General features: G+C 39.3%; 1 long non-coding RNA gene across 1 annotated transcript; it reads right to left on the minus strand.

The window, feature by feature from the left end:
* Positions 1–907: 907 nt before the first annotated feature.
* On the minus strand, positions 908–14,362 carry LOC141379910 (uncharacterized). The gene is made up of 4 exons (XR_012396924.1): positions 14,250–14,362; positions 13,910–14,075; positions 1,353–3,089; positions 908–1,242 (listed from the first exon to the last, which is right to left on the minus strand). It is a non-coding gene; the product is annotated as an uncharacterized lncRNA (long non-coding RNA).
* Positions 14,363–14,751: the final 389 nt, after the last annotated feature.

Consider the following 14,751-nt stretch of genomic DNA (forward strand, 5'->3'; position numbering starts at 1 on the left):
GTCAGTTTGATGTTGAAGTTGAGATGACTAGAAAATATAATTTGATAAAACCTAATTAAAGCAGCAAGATGTTTTAAAACAGTTTAGTGGATTATTTGTTAATTAGCAGAATATATTAGCTTTTTCCTTTGAATAAAGTTTCCCCAGACCAGAAATGTTCATAAAAGAACACCTCAAAATTAGCTTTGAGTAGTGGCAGGAACACAATTTGACCAAAGAGATTTGTCAGGGTTTTTTTGAGTGCAAGTTAAAGGGATACAGTGAAACTGTAATTTAGTGCAATGGTTGATGCTTAATTATTCAGAATTTCACAGTAAGAACTTCAATTTCTATTGCGAAACTGTTATTTTAAATCTTCAAAACTTCACAATGGTGTGACCATAACAAACGCAGTCACTCAAAAACAAAAGTCTTCTAAGATTTGTGACCTTAACACAGTTCCACATGGTCAAAGAGGACATCAATGAGTCAAGCTCAAGACTGATGCCGGCAAAGACCTCAATGATGGACAAGTCTCTAAATTGATCCCTTTGGCCAGCCTGAACACTCACTCGAGACCTACTTGTACTTGCACCTTTATCATGGCTGACACTCATTGTGCTCAAGGCCACAGAACGTTTTTCAAGACTGAAGCTTTGCCTCATTATTTGTTTGACCAGAGAAGAACTGGTCCCCTGACTTAGCCTGGTTTCCGCCAAGGTTTATTCTCCATTTGTTGAGAATAGTCTATTTGGTGGAGCTGCCCTTCAGTGAATACTCTTCAACAATAGCTGTTTCTAACTATTGATGTGAATTATATTTCTGTGCTAATCTAAAATATTGCATGACGTATTTGAGAACAAAGTACCATTTCCGTACAATGAGTCAAAGAGAAAATCATTACTGATTAATTGGCACCAAATATTGAGTTCAATTCATGTTTATTTATATAGCGGTTTTACAATGTAGATTGTGTCAAAGCAGCTTAACATAGTTCTAGTAAAGTCCAGATTTCAGAGATGAAGTTCAAACACTGAAGAGCAAATTCATTGATGCGCATCTCCACAATTTCTGATCCAAGCAAGCCAATGGCAACAGTGGCGAGAAAAAAAAACCTCACCAATTGACAAAGTAAAGGGAACAAAACCTTGAGGGAAACCAGGCTCTGTTGGGCACAACCATTATTCTTCTGGCCAAACTTCCTGCGTGGAGTTGCAGTCTAGGCGCCGGAGGCTGGAGAAGCTGGACATCCATCGTGGAAAACTGCAGGTGTGAGTAGAACACCGGCCGGTGGTCAGACTGGCCCACAGGATCAATGCAGGGACTCATTTGTAACTTTGGTCTTTCAAGAATCAGTCTCATGCACTCCATACCTTCATGACCACCACAGCAGCAGCTCAGGATACGGCCTGGTCCAGGATTATGGATACCTTGGCATCATTTCTCCACAGGTCTTGAATTGCATCAATGGTGCTGCATAGTCTCTAGGGGCCTCAGGATGAGTATCCCCAGGTGGAAATAGAGAATAAAGAAAATAATTAGCGTAGCTGCTGTTCATAGTGTATTTAAACGAGATGCAAAAATGTGTTATAAATGAAAATTGCAGTTATATTAACAAACATGTAAAACATATGAGTGTTCCTAACAAAATGTCTGGTGCATTAAGACAGGAGGAATGTGTCCTACCGGTGGTTGTCAAGCCAGCACACCAGTGTGGAGCGCATTCATGCAACATATTGCTTTGCAATGCACTGAGTGTATGCGTTACTAGATAAAGATAGGTCTTTAATCTAGATTTAAACTAGGAGAGTGTGTCTGAGCCTTGGACATTATCAGGAAGGCTATTCCAGAGTTTAGGAGCCATAAATGAGGAGGCTTGACCTCCTTTACTTGACTTTGCTATTCTAGGTACTATCAGAAGCCCTGAGTTTTGAGATCTTAAAGAGCGGCTTGGAAGAGACAGAAGGTTTGTCAGACAAAACAGGAGCTAGATTATTTAAAGCTTTATAGGTAAGAAGCTGATTGATTTTATAATTAATACAGAACGTAACAGCCAGTGTAAGTAGGATAAAATTCTGGTGAAATGATCATATTTTCTAGACCTGGTAAGAACTCTGGTAGCCGCATTTTGTACTAGATGAAGGTTATTAATAAGAGTATGATGGGAAAGCAGCGAACAGAGCATTACAGTAATCCAGCCTAGAGGTCATAAAAGCATCGACTAGCTTTTCTGCATCTGAGATAGATGGCATACTTCGAAACTTAGCGATATTTCTGAGATGAAAGAAGGCGTTTGTTTTTTTATTTTGTTAAAACATTTTAAACATTAAGTTGCTAATATAACACCCAGATCTTTTACAGTATAGCTAATACTAACTTTGTTAATTTAACTTTTGATACTAAATATCAAAAAGTAAAAAAAAATATGCAGAAGATTTTCTTCTAATATAATAAATTACCTCAGAAGATACAAATGAATGCGTGGTGGTTTTTGGAGGCACGGGACTGCTTTTTGGGGGCACAGCCGCTCAAGGCTTACCTTCTGGGAGGTAATAATACTGAACCACTTTGATGATGAATTTTGGCTATGGGATTTTAGAATGACCGAATAACATTTCAGATGTTTTACAGAAGTTTTTGTAATCTGATTGCTTTGATGACGTGTTTTAACGGCAGCTTATGAACATTTTCTTTCGGTTGGATAAAACAATAATCCTACCCACTTGTGCACATACCCTTTTTTTGTCTTTGGAAATGTTTGAGAATCTCTGCATTTCCATTAGGCATTTTATACCAAAATGCAAGTAATATAGGTAGGGTAGTGACATTAGTACTGAACTGAAAACAAATAACAAACCGGGACTACAGCAGCATTTTGCCTGATTTATTGAATACGTCCCACAAAATTAAATATTGTTATCTGGCTTTTTCCTGTTATCCACGTTCATCCTTGAAAAGTGGTTTTAACACAACTTAGATTGTATAAAGCCCTATATAAAATAAAGATGACATTTGCATATACCATAGTGCTAGTATTATATATGCAATGTACAAAAAATACAGTACCTATAGTCTTGCGGCCTGCACATACAAAGTTCCGTTCGATGATCCTGAAACAACAGGCAAAGGCATGTGAAGGGTGGTATGTAGACAGAAAGTTATTTTAAGGTGAGTTGGGAAGCAAATCCACTGGATCCATGGAGACTCGAATGGTTTCTAGCAGACACTACAGAGCTATGTTACACGAAAGAGAGGCTGATTTAACAAGCTACAGCTCAGACAGATGCTATCTTCCCATGCCCCTGACTATACATTCGGAGACACTGGTTTTCTACTGTCTCTATACTATAAAAATAAGGCATCAGAATAAAAAAAAAGACTGTTCCTTGATGAAACATTTATACATGCCTTTTTTCTATTCTGAAAAAAATGCCTTAATAAAATACATGATATAAGAGTGCCTTAAAATTTTTATTGACCCAAATTCAAGGAAATAGCTGATTTATATCATGGGCCCAATACCAATTCTGCCCCTTAGCCCTTGCGCTTACACCTCGTTTTGTGCACTCACATGAAAAGGTATAGGGGTGTCCAAATTCTCTTTAGTTTGAAGGCGTATGGTAGAGGTCTGCATTCGAGCCGCGGGACCCGACCAGATTTCTGCGGCACGGGAATACATTTCCGAATAAAGTGCGGGAGTGGTCGGTAACTGGTTTCATTATGGACGGGAGCGGACCATCTAGCAATATTGCTGACGACTCCCGAGTGAGCGAGCTTACGTATGTATTGGGTGAAGCGTGATGCTGCGTTTAGCTTGTTTGTTGCTGTGTGTGTGTGTGTGATGCCTATGTGTGTGTGTCACTTGCTTGGTGCTTATGTGTGTGTGTGTATGTGTGTGTGTTTATACAGACAGCTTGTTATAGACTGCACCCCCCCCCCCCCCCCCCCCAAACCCACCTCCCCTGCTCGTTAGCGGAAATGGGCGTGGTGGGAAGAAAACTTGCCGGGTCGGGCAACGGGACAACAAATGCTGAATATAAGCGGGAGCGGTCTGGTTCAGGCTAAAACCTGGTGGGAGCGGGATTCAAAATTTAGTCCCGCACAGATTTCTAGCGTACGGCTAAGGGGAAGGGTTAGCCCTTGATACTGAGATTTTCCAGGACCACACTAGAAACCAAATAGTATAAAACTTTACCAGCTACGGCAACATGGCTGCACAAGTGAATCAGGAGAGGCACATATTTACGTGTTTTTTTGGAATTATTCATAATTTTTGCTACAAGCAAATTGTTTTAATACATTCATAGCAGTGTTTGTGTTTTACGGTCATCATAAAAAAAAAAACATTTATAAAATCTAAAATCCATAATAATATCTCCTGTACAGCAGTCCCACAACTAACTTTCACATCTGTTACTGAATGACACTCGAATACCCTGTCAAAAAGTCCAGTGGCTGAGAGTAATATTTTTACATTGTCTGCTATAATGTTAATGTTGTTTTCATGTGTTTAGATGGCCATGGTGTAAATGCACAGAACAGTTACGAGCTTATTGCCATATTATATCGTTATGATAACATATAGATAATAAATAAATAAATAAATAAATATATATATATATATATATATATATATATATATATATATATATATATATATATATATATATATATATATATATATATATTGATATAGATAATAATGTATGCCTTTAGTGATTTCCTGAAGATGAATACCAAAAAATAATGCAACTGGATTAAAAACAGCAGTTGCCATGGTCGATCTCATATGAAGTAAAAGCTTGCAACAACATACAGTATGATGATGTGTGCGGGTGCTGTCCCATTTCTTAGGGGTAAATTTTGAAGCCCTTCCCATTCATACTCTGTTTTAAGGCCCAAGGAGAAGGGTTAAGGGTAAAAAATTAAATCGGGATTGGCCCTCTTATTATGTGTGCCTGTGCTATATTTGATACACAAAATTATATATATTTAGTTTAAACAAATGACATACAGGGCTGTTAAATGGTCTCTAATAACAGCATTCAATTGCTAACAAATGGTCTAAGCCTCTATTATCCTCCAGAGCACTGAGTTAGATTCATAAAAAATTACTTTTAGACACAAACAAAACTCTCACAAATATATTTAAATACACCAAACACAAAGGGGGTGTAAATTTTGTGTGTAGGTGTTTTGTGACATATCAGGACACAAATCTGTATAATGACATGGGTATAACACGGGTATTACAAAAAGGAGGTGAAATATGAGGATATTGGTGACGTCCTCATTTCTCAAAATGCTTATAAATCACACAGGATGAGTTTAACCAGAGAGTAAAGCTGCACACAGTCTCCTGTGATGGTTGGGTTTAGGGGTGGGGTGGGGGCGATACAATTTAGGGTTTGGACAGTATAAAATGAATGGAAACTTATGTAATGTACCCACTTTTCACAAAAACAAACATGTGTGTATGCTGTATACACTGTAAGACCCAACAGTCAACTTTATCAAATGAAATGAGTGTAGTTGACTCAAAGCTTACTAAAAAACAATTCTACTCATTTGAAAAGAGTTAATAAAAAACATCATTACTTCAACTTAAATGGATTAAGTTCACAGTACTCAGAGTTAGTTTTTGCACTTAAATGGTTTGATTTACCTGAACTTTTTGGGTTTTACAGTGTGCATGTATGACAGACACCAGGGGCCCCTACATTTTGCGCTAAGCCACTGCTAAAACTTATATAAAACTGTGTATATATGCTACTCAAAGTTGTTCATTCATTAACTTACTTTTCGGCTTAGTCCCTTATTAATCTGGGGTTGCCACAGTGGAAGGAACCGCCAACTTATCCATCATATGTTTTACACAGCGGATGCCCATCCAGCTGCAACCAATCACTGGGAAAGCCTTACACATTCATTTGCACACATACATAAACTATGGGCAGTTTTGCCTATCCAATTCCCCTGTACCATGTCTTTGTACTGTAGTTGAAACCGGAGCACAATGCAGGGAGAACATGCAAACTCCACACTACCTACTCAAAGTTGTTAAACATCCAATTTATCTTAAGCAGAAGCTGATCTTCAAAACTGTGGCAGTCAAGCCTAGCTCTTTTGGTGCCGAAAAGCAATCCTGAAGTGCTGAGGAGCCTCTCACAGGCAACCGATGAAAGAAGATGTGTATTAGTCTTGACAGAGGCAGCAAATAGCAGAGAATGTGAGCAGAGACTCCCTGGTGTCTGAAACACAGGCGGATATCCATCTAGTTGTTTGCTGGCTTCATGTGTTATCGGCTTCAAAGCAGGGAAAAAAAATCTTCATCGGATGAACTGTTGGGCAATTCCATATTGCAGTCCAAAGACTCTAAAATGCAGTCTGATTAAGCCCGGCCAACAGGCAAAGTGAGGAAAGACAGAAAAGTTTGTTTTAAGGGTTTTCTGGGAAGAAGTCTTACAAGTTATGTGATCCCATTCTGGGCTAAAATATTTAAAATTCTATCTGAAATTTTACATTGTGAATTGGTTTTCGACCCACTTTTGGTTATATTCGGAATTTCAGACAAAACTAGATCACTTCAGGATTCTCAAAAACAACTGTTGTCTTACAGTCTTATTGTGGCAAAGAAGCTGGTGCTAAGGTTTTGGAAATCAACAGAATCCCCATCATTTAGATCTTGGCTGGAAGAATTAACTAAATTAGCACATTTGGAAAGGATTAGATTTCTTATGGCAAAGAAATTGAAAATTTTTTACAAGATTTGGTCTCCTCTTCTCCTCTATCTTGAAAGCGTAGATTAAAAATCCAGATGGTGAAGGTCACACCAACAGTACTGCATAAGCTTCAGTCCCAGGGGTGGGGTGGGTTTTAGGGGTTAGATATTCTGTTGTTGTTTTTTTTATTTTATTTATTTTATTTTTTTCCTCTCTTAACTATTTTATTTTATTCTATTACAGATAATGTCATTGTTTTTTATTTTTACTTTTTTTTATGTGTGTGATATTTAATTTGTTTATTTCTTTTTTGCAAAAGAAAAAAAAACTTGAGATGCTGTAACATCTGCTGTAATGTTGTGCAATGCAATGCAATGAATATCTCAATAAAAAAATTAAAATAAAAAAAAGAAGTCTTACAAGTTATGTAATTAGTTTGACATGCAATGATCTGCAGAAACATGCAAATCCTTTATTTTAGCATACATTCTAAAAGCATTTCCGAGCCACATAATATGGGAAGTTTGTTCAAGATGCGATATGTTAGATGCAGTATGAAAATATAAAGGGTAAACCAGATACAGTACAAGCTGCGTGGAGCGGGGTTCAAGTAACAAAACAATTAAATACATAATTTGGAAGTTATAGAAAACAAGGAGGCAACCACTTCAATTGCATTTACTTCCACTTGTGTAATGGAGGAAGAAACTGATCCATGAACTGTTTACTGTAAAGCTCTGACAGTCCCATATTGACCTTATTCTAAAATGCGGATGTGCGCCTGTTTTCGCGATTGTCTTAGGGTGCTTTCACACCTACACTTTTGTTTCGGAACGTGTCTCGATTGCCCAGTTAGCGCGGTTCGATTGGCATATGTGAACAGGGCAATCGCGCTCTGTTCCGCGCCAAAGTAATCGCTCCGAGATCGCTTGAATGAGGTGGTCTCGGCTCGATTGAAACGAGCCCTGGAGCGGTTCGATTGCAGTGAGAAAGCGATCCGATCCGGGCGCGGTTATATCACAGTGTTTTATGGATATGTAATAGGCTTACGGCTATATGAAGAGAGAATTATGAGTAGGGCGGGAAGTTTCGCGAGTCTCCGGATGCCCGCAAACGAGTGATGATCTCCCGGTAATCTCGCGTCTCTCTCCCTGTCCACAAATAGGCATCGTCGTGCACCCTTCTCACCCCTCCCCACCGTGTCTCTCCTCAGACACGTCACGCGCGCGCACCCTGTCAATCACCACCAAACCACCACCTCTCCTGACAGCTGAGCGGGACACTGCAAATAAACCCTGACACTCTGACCAATGTAAAGAGAGTTTACTCGTACGTGACTTGTTTTAGCTCTTTTGGTCCGATTAGAAACTTTGCAGTGTGAAAGCGAACCGCTCCAAGAGCAAAGAGCAACAATGTAACAATTTTAATCTCTGTTTCGGAACAACTGAATCGATTCACAGGTGTGAAAGCACCCTTAGAACTTCCGATTCAATCGCCTATGTGAGAAATGACTAGGAATAATAAACGGCAGAAAAAGGTCAAACTACTTGCTCTACAAACAAATGTTTGCATGACTACACAGACCAAGTAGAATAATATAATAAGAAAATATCAAATTGCAACATCAAGCAGCGTAACGAACGTCAACAAATGAATGGAAGTAATTGTGACCGGAAGTCGCGAGACAAAAAGATTCAAATAGCACCCGCTCGTCGGCGGAGAATAAGGTGAATATCAATAGTCTTTTTTGATCATTAAAAAACAGGGGGGTTTCAATTTTTCTGGGTCTGCATGCACATCACATGAGCGGGGCTTGAGTTCCATATTGACGTCATGCGGACACTGCTAAACACTCGTGTACTGCTGCGATTCATTCAAACCACTATGAGTCGACTCTTATATAGATGAATCAATAGTTTTAAACATGGTGCATTTGCAGATTTAAAGGGTCACCCCCCACTCTGTCCCAAAAGCACAGATTGACCTGTCCACCCACTTCCCTAAAGCAAACCAGAAAAAGAAAAGCCTGATTTTTACCAAGTTTTCAGATTTTACCACATTCACACCCTGTTATTAACTTGTTTATTTTATTTTTAGGCTTTTGTTTTACCTGCTTTCTGCAACCATTCTCTGCTGGACTCGAACCCTATCATCACAGTCAACTCTGACTTAAGTCTGCTGACATACACGGCGAGCCACTTGCCAAACTGGTAGCAGCAGAACACCCATCCATACGGAGGTAAGCGGTCAGCTGGTAAAATCGAAAAGGAACAGGGACATACTGCGCCGTAGCGTTCGTTTTAAAGATAAAATGCAGCCATACGTTCCTCTGGCTACATAATCTCCAGAAATAAAGTAAATTTGTCAAGACCTTAAAAGGCAAGATTTTAATGGTACTAAAGTTCAGTTCAAATGAAACAGTATCGTGAACTATGAGTTGTGTGAGTTGGATGTTGTCATAAAAGATGATAGGGTGTGAGAAGATTTAACTTCAGAAATTATTCAGGAACTCGCCAAACTTCAGTGAGAAGAAAAACAAGTTATTTTGTGAAGGATAATTTCAATGTAATAAGGGCATTTGTCCAAGATTTATCTACAGTTTAAAAGTGCAAAGTGATAGTGTCTTCATTTAGAGTTAGAGATTTGCTGTTGAGATAAATCATTGAGTGCTGCTTAGTATGGCCAGCATACTGTCGTCTGGACTTAAGTTCTTTTTCGTTCTTCATTTGAGGACAAAAAAACAGTCTGAAAAGGTTGAATGATTGCAAACTGTTTTTACAGGGCAGCACAATGGCTCAGTGGTTAGCACTGTTGCCTCACAGGCTCGGCTGGGCCAGTTGGCATTTCTATGTGGAGTTTGCATGTTCTTCCCATGTAGATTTGCAAGTCCAAATACATCCAGTATACTGTACATAAATGGGTAAACAAACTTGCCCTTTGATTGGAAGAGTGGAAAAACGTTACCTTGTCTGATGAGTTTCAATTTCTGCTGCGACATTTGGATGGTAGGGTCAGAATTTGCCGTCAACAACATGATAGCATGGATCCATCCTGCTTTGTATCAACCGTTCAGGCTGGTGGTGGTGGTGTAATGATGTGAGGGATATTTTCTTGGCACAGTTTGCACACATTAGTACCAATTGAGCATCGTGTCAACGCCACAGCCTTCCTGGGTATTGTTGCTGACCATGTCCATATCTTTATATCCACAGTGTAATCACATTACCTAAATAAAGTCAAGGACATATAAAAGAGGTCAGTATTGAAAGTGGGGATCTCATAATGGTTATGTTGGCTATATGACCCCTTATTCAATGCACAAACTGTGCTTGAATTGCTGCCAAATGCTCGTTGGTGTCATATGATATTTGTTGTCACATGACTCTGGGCTATTTTTATCCGTGTTCAAATGCATAGAGAACATAAAGCAGCCTCTATTTCACAAAGCCAGCCCAAGGGACAGTTAGACACGTTTCATTTCCCAAACAATCCAATGTAACCTAATCAAAAAGCAGTTAATTTACTTCATGATCTTGATGGTTTGTGTAAGCTATCAAAGTGTATGCTTTTTCGGGATTTCCAATTTATTTGCTCCCTTGGAATGTTCCCATCTTCTCAAGCAAAGTCAATTATAATCCAAAAATGTTTACTGAAATGAGATTTTTACGGAACCCCGGAAGGGACATAGTGGAGGAGAAAAAAATTGGCTGGGTGAAAAAAAATAATGGGTGAAAGAAAAAAATGTGAGGGAGGAAAATATATATTTCTAAGTTTTTGCGTTATCTCGCAAAGATGTTTTGCGTTCCCTCGCAAGAACGCAAAACTTTGTGAGAGAACGCAAAAACTTAGAAATATTAATTTCCTCCCACCCATTTTTTTTCTTTCACCCATTATTTTTTTTCACCCAGCCAATTTTTTCGCCTCCACTATGTCCCTTCCGGGGTTCCGTAGATTTTAGTATAATGTTCAATCTGAAAAAAATAAAATGGTTTAGGGTTTAGCCATATTAGCTGCCCAGTGAAAAAAACAAAACAAAACATCAATATATTCCCAAGTTTTCAGATTAAAATATGCCTGGACCGCATTGGACAAATTGACCAGTCGTTAAAAGTGTGAAGTGGTGTAAATTGGATTGCCGGAAATGTCAGTCAGAACATCAAAGTTGAAATGGCTGATGATTAAATGCCAAGGTCACTTGTTGGCCACATAGCCTTAAGTCAAACCGCATCCTGGTTGCTGTTTGAAATGCAGGCCCGTTCGTCTATCCAATTTAGCAAACACTGAAATGGTAGAGGAGTTTGATTAATCTGCTCTCCCACCCTGAGCACTTTTGGCCTGCTAATGGATCTGTCTGCATTGCTTTGCTATTCTTATGACAAATCATACTCTGGGAATAAAAAGAAAAAGCTTCTAGTTGTGGGTACCAGAAAAGTTGTTGCTTGTCACTCCCTTTCTCATGCTGCTGATAATCACTACTGACAACTACATGCCAGTGTGTAGAATATCACCAGGCAGTGGTTTAATTATGGTACCGGGGTCATAATGGAGTCCAATTATTACCATCCTGAGGACAAATTAAATGAACTTAGTGTCATTAGGGACACTCATTACTTTGGTAAATGTCTGCTTTTGCCTCCTCGTGTTTCCCAGACTGATTAGACGGCAAGGACTTTCTGACCAGACATGGAAAGTCATTTGAAATTATACAATGCAAAAACCTTGTCTAATCTTCATACGATTCGATTGCTCTCATTTGCATGCTATACACGTGTCAGCCACATGGAAAACTAGTCTTTGAAAATAATATATATGTACTCCCACTGGCCGTTTTATTAGGTACACCTTACTAATTTGACCGGGTTTCACCCCCTTTTTGTCTTCAGAACCGCTTTAATCCTGCATGGTATAGATTCAACAAGGTACTGGAAATATTCCTCAGAGATTTTGGTCCGAATTGACATGATAGCTGCAGTTGTTGCAAATTTTGTATGCTGCACGTCCCTGATGCGAATCTCCCTTTCCACCACATCCCAAAGGTGCTCTATTGGATTGAGATTTGGTGACTGTGGAGGCCATTTGAGTACAGTGAACTCATTGTCATGTTTAAGAAACCAGTCTGAGATGATTTGCACTTTATGACATGGTGCGTTATCTTTTTGGAAGTAGACATCAGAAGATGGGTATACTGTGGTTATAAAGGGATGGACAGGGTCAGCAACAATATTCATGTAGGCACGATGCTCAATTGGTACTAATGGGCCCAAAGTCTGCCAAGAAAATATCCCCCACACCACTACACCACCACCCTCAGCCTGAGACGTTGATACCTGGCAGAATGGATCCATGCTTTCATGTTGTTTATGCCAAATTCTGACCCGACCATCCGAATGTCGCAGCAGACATCAAGACTCGTCAGACCAGGTAACGTTTTTCCAATCTTCTATTGTCCAATGTTGGTGAGCCTGTGCGAATTGTAGCCTCAGTTTCCTGTTCTCAGCTGACAGGATTGGCACCAGGTGTGGCCTTCTGCTGCAGTAGCCCATTCGCCTCAAGGTTCAATGTGTTGTAAATTCAGAGATGCTCTTCTGCATACCTCAGTTCTAAGGTATAAGGTATAAGGGGTTATTTGAGTTACTGTTACCTTTCTATCAGCTTAAACCAGCCCTTTTCCTCTGACCTTTGGCATAAACAAAGCATTTGCACCCACAGAACTGCCGCTCACTGGATATTTTCAATTCTTCGGAGCATTCTCTGTAAACCCTAGAGATGCTTGTGCGTGAAAATCTCAGTAGATAAGCAGTTTCTGAAATACCAACAGCCATGCCATGTTCAAAGTCACTTAAATCACTTTTCTTCTCCATTCTGATTATTGCCTTGACCATGTCTACATGCCTAAATTAATTGATTTGCTGTCATGTGATTAGAATTAGAAATTTGCAGTAACTAGGAGTTGGACAGGAGTCCATCTAATAAAGTGGGCGGTGAGTGTACGTTATGAACAAACATTTATTAAATCCCATAAACTTGGCCAGTGTGTATACATAGTACTGAATTACAATAAAACTGCACAATAATGAAACATTATTTGCCTGGGGCTGAGACTTAATAACCCATTTCTCATGTATTACTCGGTTTGACCAAAATTTCTGAACACCGACTGAGGTAAAATGACTTTGTGACTTCATTTCGTGCGTGTGAATTGGCAATCAACACATGCGTCCGATCCATTTACTGGTGTATGTGAAATGCTGAGCAGACAGGATGCAGACAATCTCTGACATTGTGCTCTTGATATCCATCCAGGATCTAGGATCGAAATGATGTCAAGTAATCAATAGAAGTGTTTAACTCAAGGTTAAACAAATCATCACTTTCCTGGTATTATGGTGACACTCTTGAGGAACCTTACAGTATAAGTTTTTTTATTTATTTAATAAAATATGAGGCGAAGCAGTGGAGCAGTAGGTAGTGCTGTCGCCTCACAGCAAGAAGGTCGCTGGGTCGAGCCTCGGCTCAGTTGGCGTTTCTGTGTGGAGTTTGCATGTTCTCCCTGCGTTCGCATGGGTTTCCTCCGGGTGCTCCGGTTTCCCCCACAGTCCAAAGACATGCGGTAAAGGTGAATTGGGTAGGCTAAATTGTCTGTAGTGTGTGAGTGTGTGTGTGTGTGTGTGGATGTTTCCCAGAGATGGTTTGCGGCTGGAAGGGCATCCTCTGCATAAAAACTTGCTGGATAAGTTGGCGGTTTGTTCCACTGTGGCGACCCCGGATTAATAAAAAGACTAAGCCGACAAGAAAATGAATGAAAAATTATATATGATATGAATTTGTCCCAGTGATGGGTTGCAGCTGGAAGGGCATCCGCTGCGTAAAACATAAGTTGGCGGTTCATTCCGCTGTGGCAACCCCAGATTAATAAAGGGACTAAGCCAAAACGAAAATGAATGTATGAATGATATAAATTGCTTGCCATAATAATATCCTAAGTGCTCTGTTGGATTGAGATGTGATCGTGTGGAGGGCATTTGAATATAGAAATATATTTGCTAATAAAAGCCACAACAAATCTCTGCTTTCACGTTGTTTACATCAAATTGAAATGTGCGGCAGAAATAAAAAGCAGGTGATTTGTTTCAGTCTTCTTTTGTTCAGTTTTGCTGTTCCCATGTGAATTGTATGATTGGATGTGTTGTGCATACAGAGATACTCGCCTGTTTTTGAGTTACTGTATTTGATTTGCTGTTGCCTTAATGTCCTCTGAACTCTGGCATCAATGAGGCATTTCTGGCCACAGAACTGCCGCTTACTGGATATTGTCTCTTTTTCTGTAAGCCCTGCAAATCTTTGTCCTTGAAAAACCCAGAAGATCAGCAGTTTCTGAAATGCATCAACAAACATTCTGCTTTGAATCTAGTCACCTCCTCTTAACTGCCCCAGAATATTTTACCACCCGGTCTACATGCCTGATTATGTGTCATTAATAAAGTGGAATGAAGTGCAGTACAGTATATAACATAAACTTATTTGGTTTTTAGAATTAGCTGTACTTACCAAGAAAAAGCTCATAGAAATGTCAAATATAAAAAAAAAACAAAAAGTGGAAAGATCAAATTAAGTTCAAGTTAATGTTACCAAATGTCCCAAATCCGCTTATTAAGTGTGACGTCACGGCTTCCGGGTCCAAGTGCTCTATTCAACTGAATGGGGAGATTCATGAAATGGTAATAATAAACGTTTACGAAGCGATTTAATACTTTCGAAAGTCACGATCGCAATATATATGTCCATGCCTAATATCCGATGGCCAGAAAGTAATTCATTGTTTTATAAATTGTTAAAATTTTGGTTTTTGATGTGTAGCAAGCCCAGAGATTGTTGTGTACACTATGACTTTATATAAAATTAACTTTAATGTGCAATATGAATAAAAAGTGATCATAAACGAATGATTTCTCAACTCAAGTGAATGGCGGCTTGGACCCGGAAACAGTATTACATACGTCACAAACACGTCACCACTTAACAAGTGGATAGTACTCGCTGCAGCCGTAAT

The sequence above is a fragment of the Danio rerio genome, chromosome 21 (genome assembly GCF_049306965.1).
Source record: "Danio rerio strain Tuebingen ecotype United States chromosome 21, GRCz12tu, whole genome shotgun sequence".
Taxonomy (NCBI): domain Eukaryota; kingdom Metazoa; phylum Chordata; class Actinopteri; order Cypriniformes; family Danionidae; genus Danio; species Danio rerio.